This window comes from Pteropus alecto, unplaced genomic scaffold (assembly GCF_000325575.1).
Source record: "Pteropus alecto unplaced genomic scaffold, ASM32557v1 scaffold61, whole genome shotgun sequence".
Taxonomy (NCBI): domain Eukaryota; kingdom Metazoa; phylum Chordata; class Mammalia; order Chiroptera; family Pteropodidae; genus Pteropus; species Pteropus alecto.
Window position 1 is genome coordinate 21,733,258 of NW_006434835.1, and position 15,496 is coordinate 21,748,753.

General features: G+C 31.2%; 1 non-coding gene across 1 annotated transcript; it reads right to left on the bottom strand.

The window, feature by feature from the left end:
- Positions 1 to 437: 437 nt before the first annotated feature.
- On the bottom strand, positions 438 to 556 carry LOC112478635. Its single transcript, XR_003045894.1, has one exon. It is a non-coding gene; the product is annotated as a 5S ribosomal RNA (ribosomal RNA).
- Between the last annotated feature and the right edge of the window lie 14,940 nt (positions 557 to 15,496).

Consider the following 15,496-nt stretch of genomic DNA (forward strand, 5'->3'; position numbering starts at 1 on the left):
GACTAGAGAAAGAAAAACCTAATTTGGAAAAAAGACCTATAAATAGCTTCTTAGACTTCTTGCTATGTATCATATTGCAGTGTTTAAGATCATAGGTTTTACTATCAAGCTGACCTTTATTGAATTCCAGATCTACTGTTCCTTATTGTGAGAATTTAGATTTCTTACTCAAATTCTTAGTCTTATTTTCTTTTTCTCTAAAATAAGACAATTAATATATAATTCCAAGAACTTCATGAAGATTATCAGAGAAATGAATTAAAACACCTTTCCTTGAGGTCTTACAACTATTAAAGGTTAAAAAGAAAGAGGAATACTCTCTCAAAGAACTTGCAGTTGAAAAATCTGGGCAGTTCAGCTGAAAACAGAGTCCCTGAACCTCTGCTAGTGTCCTCTTGCTTATTTATTTATTTATTTATTATTTATTTTTATGTTTACGCCTATAGCACCTGGTCTTCCTAGGTGGTCTCACATCCAAGTACTAACCAGGCCCAACCTTGCTTAGCTTCTGAGATCAGATGGGATCAGGCGTGTTCAGGGTGGCATGGCTGTAGGTCTTCTTGCTTTTTATTGGGCTAAAAGTACTTTTTATTGAACCCCTCTAAGATCTATTGCTATACCTCAAGTCATATATATGTGCCATCTTGATAGAGTGACCTATTTCAGCAGTAAAAATAGTTCATTCCCCCTTTTCATACCACATCTGTAAGGTTAATCAAAGTGTGTTCTTGTAATATCCAAGATATTGAGTAGGCATTTATTAATAAGTGGGAGTAGACAATAAAAATAGATTAGGCAAATAAGTACAGCATCCCTGCTTTTTGTAATCCTTGATCTCAAGATAAAATATTCTCAATTTCATATATGATACGCAGTGCATAAGGACATCCTACCTGGTCGATGAACTGGCCTCATTGCAGCTCCTAGACGATTCCAGGCTCTTGTCACCATGAAAGCTGAAGAATATGTTTCCATGTCCAACATGAGTTGAGAAAAGGATGTTCAATACACTAAGTGCTAGAGCTCTTACCTGGAGTAGACCTTATTCTTTCCAAAACTCAGTTTCCTGCTTCTGTCATTGGAAATGGAGTCTGTGCATCTCTCATCTGTCTTGCACGACATTTCTGCAGAGAAAGTATAGGCTTATTAATAATTAGCTTATTCATTCTTAAAAAAAATGTTAGCTGTTATTTCTTATGTGTTCCACAGCTTTATCCTTTATTTTAAAGCAAACCTTACAAACAAAAACAAACAAAAAAGGAACATCGGGTTATGAGTACACCATGATATCTAATCCCTCTTTTTACCACAATACAGTCTAAATACAAATATTTTAAGTTATCTCAAGAGTAACACTTCTTTTATTCTTCTTTTGGTGAAATAATTGTCATGATATTCTTAATATATATCTAGTTCGTTAATCAAAACCAAACTTGATACCTTACATAAAGGACACAATTAAGAGTAACTATTTTTATTATTATTTGTTGTTTTGCATGATATGACATGACATTAAATAGAAATGGTGCTCTTCTAAGCAAAAGCTAAGGAAAGTTATAAGGCTTTCCCAGACAAATAAAAGAAAAAGAAAGAAAAGAAAAAAAATCCCTAGACAAGTCAGACACAAGTTTAAAGTCAAGCTTTGCGACTTAGCAGTTTGGCCTCTGACAAGTTTCTTAACCAGTTGAAGCCTCGAACTCAGCTCTATGTGCTTGTATCCCCAGTATACTGTAGTGATTGAATGAGATAATTTATATTAGCATTTATCACAGTGCTTAAGAAATGCAATGCAAACAACAAACCTTAGTTATTTATATTTCTCCCCCCTCCCTCATATCCATTGGTAGTTGATCAAAGTATTTTCCTGTTGAGATGTATTGCACTGTTGAGATGTATTGCACGTACACATTAACCTCCAGGAGGGAGGTAAGAGGACAACTACACTCCAGATGATAGGAATAGAGAATATTAAAACACCAAAGTTAGTTTTATACTTATGCTGTATCTTATATTATCTTGTAGTATCTTAAATAGCCACAGAAAATGTTACTCTTAGAACACTGCCATCTTTTTGACCTCAGGTATCCAATGCATAGAATAAGGAGGGCAGGGTCTGGAAACCCTGGTGGCAAGAAATGACTAGAAAGGAAATAAGTGTCTTTGGGACAGTAACTAATGTTGGCTCCTCTTAATAATGAGTATCAACAACCTTACAAAAGGCAAGGCCATCAGTAAGAATGGTGACATCCTAAATGAGAATCAATAGACTGTGATTGCTTTAGATATGGGCAAGGGCAGAAGCATTACACAAGCTTGAATGAAGAAAAGTTAAAAATAAAAACAATTTCAACTAGTAGACAAGAAGATTTCATAGAGTACAGAGAGGTGATTTATGAGGACTTTTAGAACTTTTTAGAATGAGAATTTTGTGTGAAGCTGAACTTCTCATGGAGCAGGTAGAGATAAGCCTGTATAAATGCTATTTGATCTTCATTTACATTCTTTCTTCTCAGATTCATGTAGGGGAGAAAAAAGTTTATAAGACCCTCTTAGGATCCCTGCTGGGTCTGAAAATTAAGCTAACAAAGAAAGATTAATGGGAGAAAAGCACACATATTTATTTAATATAAGTTGTATGTGACATGAGAGCCTTCATAAGGAAATGAAGAATTAAAGAAACAGGTAAACCTGAGTATTCTTTACGAGGTTTGATGAAGTGAGCAGTCATACAGGAATACAGGTTAAGGAGTATGAGTGGGGGAAGCTTAGCAACGCCTCTTAGGATTCTTCTCTGTGTCCTTTTGTCTTTGGAGATAAGGAGGCTTCTCCAGGTACAGGGAAAATCTTTCACATGAGGGGTTGTGAGCTGTTTCAGAGAAGAAGGGCGAAGGAAAGGTCAGAGTGACTTTCCTGCTTCTACTGTTTTCTCAAGTTCCTTCAGCTTAAATATTCAATATGCTAAGGTGTCATATTTTGGGATGCTGTGTCCTGAACCTCATCATCCTCATCTCATCCCTAGAATAACTAATTTTAAAAAAGTTTAAGTATATTATAGCCTAAACTAGCCATATGATGTTTCAAGACATCAAGGCATTTCTAACAATTTCTAATAACTACAAATTATTTATTAATTTCTTATAAGAGTAAGATGAGGAACATAGTAGAAGAGAAAGAAAAATCAATTAAAAAGGAACATTTTAATTGCCATATTTTCACTTCTATCCTACGTCCTTCTTTTAATAAGACTTCCAATACTACATTATACTTGAAAAAAATTAGTTAACCTAAAGCTATTGGTTGCACTGCCAGAAGCATAATTGCCTTGTTTGGCAAACAGCAAGTATTCCTCTTTAAGAATTCACCAAACAGCAACATTTAGAGTGAGGAAATAATTGATATTGCTTTTAAAACATGTTCTCAAATATATATTTTTAACACAAAGTCAATTTTTGTAAACTGGATTTCTCCTTCCTTTTGCAGAAACTGAAGTTCAGAAGATTGTCAGTTATTTTTAAGTTTCATGAAAGAAAATGTCTTGTACTCTTTAGAACAGAAAGCAAACGTTCCCCAAACTCAAAACAGGCTAAACTGATTTTGCTCCAAAATTTTCAGGATATAGCAACATACTTAAAATAATCAATTATTTATGATATACTTCTTTAGACAATTTTTGCCGGTGACTTTGAATACATTTATTAATGTTTCACTGCATTGTATCTAGCATGTCTATTCCTTTTTTGATTGTTTTGTTGTTGAAAAACAATGGAAACCTGCCTCAGAGAATGAGATAATAAATTTTAAAAATACACAGGGTAAAATAGATTATGTTAATTTGCTTTATTTCTTATTTAAAAATCTGTGATTTAGGGGAAAGTATGGTGAATCATAGAACCCAATCTACAAGGTCAGAGCAATGAGACCTTGTGGAAGTGTGTCATCTCTCAGATACTGTGCAGATCTGTAACAAATCTCATGATGTCATGCAGCATCTGGGTCACTTTGAACCTGCCACTGGAGTCTCAACTTCATCATTTGAACTTTGTTTTCTCAATAATTAGCACAGCAGTTAAGGATGTAAGAATTATAATTAAATTCTATGACCGAACTTTATTAATCACGGGTCTTCGAACTTGTAAAGCATCAGTTTCCTTATATTTACAATGGGTATAAGAAAGTAATAGCATTTTACAGGGTTGTTATAAGGTTTATGTGAGTTAAATACTAGAAAATGCTTAGCACAGTGTTTTGCACATTCAACCCTCAGGAAGTGTTAGCAGTGTGATAAGCAGGGGCAGGAGTAGTAATACAGAGATCCTTTGCCCATTGTGAGCATGTTCCATCTCCCATTGCCTCGTTCTTATGAAATAATTTCTCCATCTACTAACACAGAATAGTCAATTCGTCCCGTCTCTGAGATGGCCGGTAATCTCATTAAGAAAGGAAATAGAGGAAGAAAAAACTCAGGTTTTAATTTCTTTGTTTTTTAGGCGAAGGTGAATAAATTGAATGAAAAACGTTGGCTTTGGCTGTATTATGTTGGCAGTACTTGCATGAGAGAAGAAACGTGGAGGGGATACATGGGTTCCTAAACTGAATATTGTAAATGAACTTGATAACTTGAAAAAAAATTTTCATGGCAGCAACAGAGTAAAAATGAATAATAACAATGAGCATCTGTAAACACAAATATTTGCTCAATTTATAAGTTGATTTCCCTTTGTATTATCTTTTTAAATTCTCACGGACACTCTCCAATTTAGATATTATTGTCATCCTTATTTACCAGATTACAGAAAAAGTGTGAATCACAGGAGTAAGTGACTGGCTCATTATCTCATAACTAGGGCTTCTAACTTGAAATTCCATATGGATTTATACACACACATACACACATATAAAAATAGAGGGTATATACTATGCATACAAATGTATTGAATATATTCTGGCAAATGTGATCATGGGATTTGGGATTAAAACGAAGATATTAGTTTTAGAAATAAAAATTTACATATACAAATTGTACTTCAAGAAAAATTTTAAATAGTTGTTCTAGCTACTTTTGTTCAAATGATTTATAATATTCATGATATGTGATTCGGGTGAGTAAATAAATATACTGCTCATACAGAAGCTAATGACTTTTTAGATTCATTTTATTTGTATCTAACTTTCTCAAAGAATATAAGCAATTTTAACAAATCAAATTCATTACTTACTCTAAATTGAATTAAAATGATTTCTTGCCTATCTTATGTGGAAGAGGTCACCGGGGTTTTTCTTTTCTCTCAAATACTACCTATAAATCCATTTTCTTTTTAGATTGTTTATATGTGCAATGAAAGTCTTTGAATAAAATTCAGGAACCAACTCACAACAAAATTGTATTTAGATGTCATTTTAAATAAAAAAGTGAAATGTGCTACAATGTTAAATGGAAATTACAACTACTAAGCACTAAATAAGTGAGGTATTTTTACTTATATTGCCTAATTTAATCCTAACAATGTAACAATATGATAACTGTTATTTCCATTTGAATATGAAGAAATCAAGTCACAGATAAGTTATTCAATGAGCATAAGATTACACAACTAACAAATGACAATTTCACATTCAATTTCTTATTTTTCTGACACCAAAGACAATGATATTCTGTTACATAAAATTATATAAAGTGTCCCTTTTAATTGAACTTGTTAACCCACAAACATTTGACTAAACTATACATATGAAGGGTTAACATTCTCATATGGTCACTTTTGTATCCTTTCTGGGTTTTTCACTCCTTGTAAGTTTTCAGCTATTCAAAAATTTCTGAGTGGATGTGACTAAATATTACAATCTTATGTGGCAGCTGGAGACAAAACCCACTTAAGTTCAATTCTGTCTCTACTACTTACTAGGTCGATGACCTTGGAAAAATTTCTGGATCTCACAGAGCCTCAGTACTTCAAACTACGGCATTTCCCAAAAGGTCTAGGTTCATCCATCAATTTGTCCCACATCTACCAGAGTGTCATGTTTCTCACATCCTTTGCCTGACCACCCTTTATATAGTAGAGCCATACCTAATAAACTTTTACCAATTTTTATCTCCCTCTTGGTATATTTCTTGCCATAATGCATTACATTTTCAAATTATTTCACTTATTTATTTTACTTCCTTTTGTCTCCATGGAGCTAGGAAACATGTTTGTATGATCATTAGTCTATTCTCACTGCTTAGGACTATTTCTGGCTCATAATTAATACTCAAAAAATACTGACTAAATGGAAATGTGATTGAAATTACTGGTGTCCAGTATGAGCAAAACCAGGGGGGCAAAAACATTAAGAAGTTGTTTTTTATTCTTATTCTGTTCTGAATGTAGCACATAACTCATTTGTAATAAGTGAGGTAAATTTAGAGTGTTCATGTTGATTTAGTGTTAAGATATATAGTTTTTCTGATGTTAACTTGTTTCTTAATGGTGGGACCATGCAAAAAATTCTAAATACTCAATGAAAAATTAAAATAAGTAAAAAACTAATGTATAATATTGACATCTCTTAGAAGACTAAAGAGAAGAAAGAATAAAAAAGATTCAAGTTCTGAATAAAATTGTTATGGTGGATTAACACTATCCTTTGATAATTTTGTTCTAAGCAAAACTAAATAAATTCTTCAAGATATGATAATAGTTGGCATATTAAGGAGCTTAGAATTGTAAAATATAGCATGCGGATTGATTGTTTTGTGTTTAACTGAAGAATGTCCTGAGATTTATGAAAATAGTTTCTTCAGCAACTATCATATATGAATTAGACAACATAATTTTATTAGATACAAAAGTTTATTATTTTCTTTAGGCCCTCTCATAAAGACTATCAAATATTTCACACAAATACAAAATAAATAATGTTACTTCTTTGTAAAAGAATGTTAAATAATTGTTTACCTATTAATATGAGCTGATATAACTCTATTTTAATCACTATTTAAATATACTTATATATAGTCACCAAGGCCATCTCTGAATTTACTGCCAGCACTAAATAAAGGACATAAATTGGGAAAGACAGATATCTTGAGGATATTAAGTCTTCCTTAATATTTATAAACATGGATTATCTCTCTTCATTTACTTCTTTGAATTCTTTCATCATAGTTTTGTAATTTTCCTCATATATGTCTTGTACATATTTTGTTAGATTTATACCTAAATATTTCATTTCGGGGGTACTAATGTAATGGTATTGTCTTTTTAATTTCAGTTCCACTTGTTCATTGCTAGTATGTAGAAGCTATTGATTTGTTTTACATTAATTTTGTATCCTATAACCTTTCTATAATCATTTATTAGCTCCAGAAGGGATTTTTGCAAATGCTTTCAGATTATCTGCAAAGATGATAATGGTATCTGCAAACAAAGATGGTTTTATTTCTTCCTTCTCAATCTGTATCTCTTTAATTTTCTTTTTTTGTCTTATTGCATTAACTAGGACTTCTAGTATCATGTTGAAAAGCAGTGGTGACAAGGGACACATGAGTTGTTTCTGATTTTAGTGGCAGAGCTTTGAGTTTCTCACCATTAGAAATAAATGTTTTTGATAACCTGGAAGGCACAGTACAAATGACCTTGAGGAGGCATTTTGAGGTAAGTGAAGGTACTGCTGACCTTTAAATTCCATGCAATAAATCTTATAAGGTTCTCACTAGTTCAGAAAAATTTTAAACTTATTGTGTACAATAGTCATTCTTAGCAGTCTTCTCTATTGCTTTTTTAAAAAAAATGTTTTAGCTAATTTTGAATAGTCAACAATTTATCCTTGGATAATAATAGCTAAAATCATACTAAAAACTGAAATATTAAAAGCTTTACCTCTAAGATCAGGAATAAGACAAGATTGCCCATTCTCACCCCTCTTATAAAACATGGTACTGGAAGTCCTATCCAGGGTGATTAGGCAAGAAAAAGAAATAAAATGCATCCATCCAAATTGAAAAGGAAGAAGTAAAATTGTCCTTATTTATAGATGCTATAATTTTATATAGAGAAAATCCTAAAGGCTCGACCAAAAATTTTTGGAACCGATCATCAAATTCAGTGAAATTCAAGGTATAAAATCAACATATAGAAACCAGTTGTGTTTCTATAAACACTAACAACAAAATATCTGAAAAATTAAATAAAGAAATTATGTTAACCATAATAGCATCAAAAACAATAAAATGCTTAGCAATAAATTGAACCAAGGAAGTGAAAAATCTGCACAATAAAAACTACAATACATTGATGAAATTGAAGACAAAAACAAAAAGAAAGATATTTTGTGTTCATGGATCAGAAGAATTAATGTTGTTAAAATATCCGTATTACCTAAAGCCATTTACAGATTCAGTATAATTCTTATCAAAATTTCACTAGTATTCTCCACAGAAGTAGAAAAAAATCATAACAACACTCTTATAGAGCCCCAAAAGACCCCAAATAGCCAAAGCAACCCTGAGAAAGAAGAATAAAATTAGAGGCATCACATTTCCTGATTTAAAACTTTATCGAAAACCACAGTAATTAAATCAATATGACACCGGCATAAAGACAGAGACATAGACCGATGAAACAGAATATAGAGCCTGGAAATAAAACTCCACAAATACTGTTACAACAAATTTGTCAAGAAAGTAAAAAAATACTCAATGGGGAAATAATCATCTTTTTAACAAATGGTGCTGGGAAATCTTGATGACTACAAGCAGAAAAATAAAATTGTACCTCTATCTTACACCACTCACAAACTAAAACTCAAAATGGATTTAAAGCTTAAACATAAGATCTGATACCATAAAACTCTTAGAAGAACACATAGGGAAGAAGCTCCTTAAAATTGGTGTTGGCAATTATTTTTTTGACTGTAATGCCGAAAGCACAAGCAACAAAAGCAAAAATAAACAAGTGAGTCAGTTTAAATTAAAAAGCTTCTGCACAGCAAAAAAAATACAAATTAAAAAAATAACAAAATGAAAAAGCAACTTAGGAAATGGGAGACCATTTTTGCAAACCATATATTGAATAAGATGTTAATATCCAAAAATATACAAGGAACTTATACAACTCAATAACAAAAAAGCAGACAATATTATTAAAAAATAGGCAGAGGAACTGAATAGTCATTTTTCCAAAGAAGATATTCAAAAGGCCAAAGGTTTATGAAAAGATGTTCAACATCACTAACCAAGGAAATGCAGATCAAAACCACAATGAGATATCACCTTACACCTGTTAGAATCACTATCATATAGAAGACAATAGATAATAAGCACTGGCGAAAATATGAAGAAAATGGAACCCTCATGCATTGCTGGTGAGAAGGTAAATTGGTTCAGCCCCTATTAAAAACAGTATAGAGGTGCCTCAAAAAATTAAAAACAGAACCACCATATTATCCAGCACTCCCACTTCTAAGTATATATCCAAAAGATATGAAAATAAGATATCGAAAAGATATCTGCATTCCCATGGTTATTGAATCATTATTTACAATAGCCAAAATATGGAAACAACTTAAGTTTCCATCGATGGATGAATAGTTAAAGGAAAAAGTGGTTTATATACAACGGAATATTAGTCGGCCATGAGAAAGAAGGAAATTCTGCCATTTGTGACAACATGGATGGATTTTGAGGACATTATGCTAATTGAGAAAGGCAGACAGGTAAAGACAAATACTATATGATATCACTTATGTGTGTAATCTGGAAAAGCTGAAATCATACAAATAGAGAGTTGAATGTTGGTTACCAGAAGCTGGGGATATGAGGGATTGGGAAAGATCTTATTTAAGGGTACAAACTTGCAAGTAGTAGATAAATAAGCCCTGAAGATCTAATACATAGAATAGTGATTATAGTCAACAATATTGTATTGTAAACTTCAAAGTTACTAATAGATTAGATCTTAGTCATTATCACCAGAAAAAATAAATGATAATTATGTGACATGGTAGAGGTGTTAGCTAATGCTATGGTAGTAATCATAGTAATATAAAAATGTATCAAAACAGCATATTGCATATCTTAAACTTACACAATGCTATATATCAATTATATCTCAATTAAAAACAATATTATTGCTAACATCTTTCAAATCATAAACTGTAACTTTAGAATACTGAAGTTTTTCCTCAGAAACTTAGCCAATTCAGTCAATAGATATGTGAATCATATTAGAACTATCCAAATAAACATAAGTTACAAGAATGAAAGTATTAGCTTAAAGTGGAACTAGAAGGAAATTTTATATCCTCAAAACCTGAAAGAATAACATGGTCTCTTAGTAAAGCTTTATGCCATTACTCTCCAGTATATGATAAGTTTTCCCAGGTGAAGGCAAATCACTGTTGACTATCTTTATATATTAAGACATTGAAGAATGTCAAATACATCTGTCACAGTGGAGCATTTAACCAGAGGGACCAGTGAAATATTGTGTTTGGGTTAGACACTTTGGAAATGTGAGGAATAAATATTTTATTAATTGTTTGCAAGTCTTGAATAAATCTATAACCTTGATCATTTGGTAAAATGAATATTATGAGAATAGTACAGGGATGATTAGTTCCTTTCTTCTTAAGAATAATTGTAATAGATCTGTGTACTCCTCAAGTTTCAGCTTTAATTTACTAAGATTACACATGATTTAAAAATACCAATATGAATTCTAACTGGTTCAGCTTTTATTATTCTACCAATATTAGTAGATTCATTTGCTCATAAAAATTTTGAAACTTTACCTAATTCTCAATTACTTATCAATTATTTATTGAATAATATTTACTATAGAAAAACAAATATCAACATATCAGCTATAAAATGATCAGAGGTAGGAAATTTTTCAGAGAACTCCATATACAATCTTTCAGCTAAATATTTTATTTGACAGTTTTAGTTACAGAGTAAATCTTGATCTATAAAATTTGAAAATAAATTTGACAGGCTAGTTTTATAGAAGAGAAAGAAATGCTCTGGTGATAGAGGTCACAGACGACAGTTACATGTTGGCACATATGGAAGAATTTGGAATTATTAGAATTTCATACTAGCCAAGTAGAAGTAGTCCAAGGGATCTGCTCTTCTATAATGATGAAATTTATGGTAGAAATCGTGGCATTCATATCTACAAGAAACTGACATTTGTGTTGAATTATTTCTTGGAAATTCGAGTGACAGAGTTATTGACTGCTAGAGTCTAATCTCTCTTGAGAATTATATGGTTGTAGTTCTTAAATCCTTTTCAGTTTTACAACCTGTAGCCTAAAACAATTTTTATCTATCTGAGAGCTCGCAATTAGATATATTAATTAGTATGAGTCTTACAGCCCTAGGAAACAGATGTCAAATAGTATTTAAACTTCTGTGGCAAATTTATTGTCTATCCTCTTGATATTCTTGTTTTAACATTTTAAACATTATAAGGTATAATTTGATACCATAAAACTTATCCATCATAAATGTATAATTTAATGACTTTTACTGCAAAGAATTGTACAATTATAACCACAGTCCAGTTTTATAAAACTACAATCTCCTCCAAAATTTCTCTTACGGCCCTTTACAATCAGTCCCTGAAGCCACCACTGGACTGAAATAACCTCTGATCTGCTTTGTGTCATAATTTACCTTGGCTAGTAATAGTACATAAAGGGAATCACAAAATATGTAGAATTTTATTTCTGGTTTCTTTCATTTAGTACAAGTTTAAGATCTATCTATGTACAATGTACAAGGGTTCCAGTTTCTCCACATGTTGTTGTATGTTTGCTCATTTGTATTACTGAGTTGTGTTACACATTGTATGACTTTCTCATATTTTGTTTATCCACTCACTTGTTGATAGGCATTTGAGTGGTTTCTAGATTTTGGTTAATGCAAATAAGACTATTACAAATATTTGTGTAAAAGTCTTTGTATGAACATCTCCTTTCATCTATTTGGGTAAAAGTGTTAGAACAGTTGTTCCAGGTGAAATAAAGTATAACTTTTAATGAACTACCAAATTTGTTTTAAATAGAGATCGTAACATTTTACATTTTAACCGGCAATGTACAAGGGTTCCAGTTTCTCCACATCCTTGCAAAACTTGGCCTTGTCAGATTTTTGGTTTTAGCCATTCTAATGTGTGTGGAGTGGTCTTAAATCTTGGTTATAATTAGCTGAATAATTGATAAATTTTTCATGTGTTTATTAGCCATTCCTATATATTATATGGTGAAATGTCTATTCGAAACTTAAGTCTATTTTTTAAATTGAGTTATATGTTTCCTTATTATTTAGTTTTGAGAGGTTATGCCATAAATGGATACAAGTTCTTCATCAGATATGTGATTTGTGAATTTCTCCCAAGTGGTTTATCTTTTCATTTACTTGAGTTTTTCAAAGAGTAGAAGTTCTTAATTTTGATTAAGTCCAATTTATCACATTAAAAAATATGGATTACACTTTTGGTAGCATATCTAAGAACTTTAGCCTAACCCTAGGTCATGAAAATCTTGTCCTATGCTTTCTCCAAGAAATTTTAGAGTTTTAGTTCAGATATTTAGATTTTTGATCTATTTCAAATTAACTTTTATGCATTAAAAGGCCAAGTTAAGCAAAAGAAAAACAGATAATTAGGAGTAATTACAATGAAAAACTTCTGCTCACCTAAGTAAACTATTAATAAAAGAATAGATAAGCTAAGACAGGGAAGCATTTGTAAAATGTCTTTCTAACAAAGAACTACTATCCAAGATATATAAAGAATTCCTACTACTCAATATTAAAAAAGCAAATAATTCAATAAAAAATTGGCAAGAGCTTTGAAGAGACAGACTACTTAAGAAGATGTATAAATGATGAGCAAGCACATCAAAAATTGTTCACCTTCATTAGTCATCAGGTAAATACAAATTAAAATAGTAATGATATACATACTCAACAGAATGACTAAAATCAAAAAGAATGACAACATCTCATGTTGGTGAAAATGTAGACCAAAAGATCTCTCAATCTTGTGCTTTGTATGGGATTACAAAATAATATAACACTTTGAAAAATGTTCTGAGAATTCATATGAAAATATACATACGCCAATTATCTCATTCAGAAATTCTATACCCAAGTGTTTACCAAAGAAAATTATAATAGGTATCATAAAAATACTATCTAAGAACATTCATATCAACTTTATTTTATTATCCAAAATAAAAAACAGCCCAGGTGTCCATTCATAGAAAAATTTCATAAATATGCTGCATATAGTGATACAATAGAATACTACTCAGCAATGAAGTGGAACAAATCACTGTACAACAGCATCATAGATGAATCTCAAACACATTACACTAAATGTAAGAAGTTTTCCCCTAAAGAATATAATTCTATTTATAAGAAAATATGCAATAGGCAAAATAATTTATGCCAGACAAAATAAAAGCAATAGTTGTTCTGAGGGGTGACCTTGGAACTGGGATAGCATAGATATGTGTATTTGTTAAAATTCAGTGAATGTATGCTTAAGATTTGTGTATTTTATTGTATACAAATTTTACATAAAAATTTAAGTAAATTTAAAATTGTAATTGATAAAATTAATGCTAAACTATTTGGGAGGATTTTTTTTTTTCCTTTTCTGAGCACTACTTGCACTGATTTTATTGATATTGTCTTTTTCAAGGGGGTGCTTGCTCTCCATTCAGGCTTCCCAGCTATGTGTTCGTACCTCTAAGAACATATGACACTGTGCTAGCATAAACACAATGGATCTGTCTATGTAATTAATTTCACTTGATACTGAATAATCTAAAACATTCTATTGATTTTCAGAAAACTGACACATCATAGAACAGAATACAAATTTAGCAAGAAGTTTTAAGATATAACTTTGTGACTTCAAAGACATGTGTTTGTGTTGTGCTGATTCAGTCTCTGCCTTTGCATTCCCTGAAGGCACCTGTTCAATCTCCTATGCTTTAGGGGTGGCATTTTGATGGAAAGGTTAGAGAAAATCTACAACTGAAACAAAGAACCAAGAATGGAATTATGTTAGAATTATGTGGAAATCTTCTAGTTCAGACTTCATTTTAGCAGGGTCAGCTTGGTAGGAGAAGATACTTCTCAGTGTCAGACTGTGTTTCCATAGGAGGCACTTTGATATTAATCTTTATAGTTAAAACCACTCAGAGAGGTGTTTAACATCTGGTTCCAAATAACAGGCACAGGGTTCTGTTATTATAGATTATAAGATGTCATTGTTGCGCCATCATAGAATACATAAAACTCAGCAAGAGAACCTAAACTAATTTCAGCATATAGTTACAATAATTGCTTTTGAAGAAAAGAGCTATGGAAGAAATATTTAAATAGGTTGGATAGGTTTCATTCTCTGAGATCAGAAAGTATAATTCCTGAGCTCAGTAAATATAGTAGAAAACTAAACTTTGGCAGCAGTTCTCAAGAACCAAGTTGGTTAACCTATTTTAGCTTTCTTCTGAAGTGTGTCCAGTTAAGAGTATGGAAGTACTAGCAAGATAAGACAAAGATGATTTAAACACATTTTTGGCCAAGCTGAGTTTGCATTTATATCCAGAAAGTGAAATCTAAAAAAGTCAAAAAGTACTGTTATTTTAGGGATATATGTATTATATATGTTATATATGTGTAATATTATGTATAATATATGTTTATATTTATAGTAGCTAAGTATACATCAGTGCATTACCACTCAGCAGTCTATGTTTACCTCAATGAATTTTCCTTTTGGTTTTCTAAGTAAGCTTACTAGGGTGACTCATTATTTCTTTAAATATGTTAGTCTTAATCAAATTAGAGACAATTTCTACTTACCTAAAATTTGTCTCTTTTTAGTGACTTTGCATATCTTTCCTCTATTCCACTGTTCCAGCCTTAGAGAAGAAGTTTTCTTTCTCCTTATTTTTATATTTTTGGAAAATATTTTATTGCAGCCCTTAAGTACAAGTAAATGGAGTCATATTCCATGAACATGATTGGTGCATCTTCAAACAATTCTTTGTAGATATGAATCTCTAACATAGTAGGTTAGCAAGCTGAAGAATACATAGCCCCACAATTATTACATTTAAAAACATAAATTATATTTTAAATATGCCAATAACACCAATAATAAAAGTATAAAAATCCTGTCATAGAAATTATTTTTATACGTTTTAATAAAATAGTGTATATTCTTTGGATGTTTCAAATATATTTTATTTATAAACTATAGAAAATGGAAATTGCTCTGCACAAATGTACTAGAAATTCAGTGAGATAATATGCACAATATATATGTCATAAAATATTTATATATGGATTTATTTAGTATCACTACACATTCATCTTATTTTTATGAAAAGTCTAAGGAATTATAATGTAAAGGACATTGCCATTGATATGTGTCAGCAGAATGTTTATAGGTCAAGTATAAATATACCATAAATGACAATCATAAACAGGAAA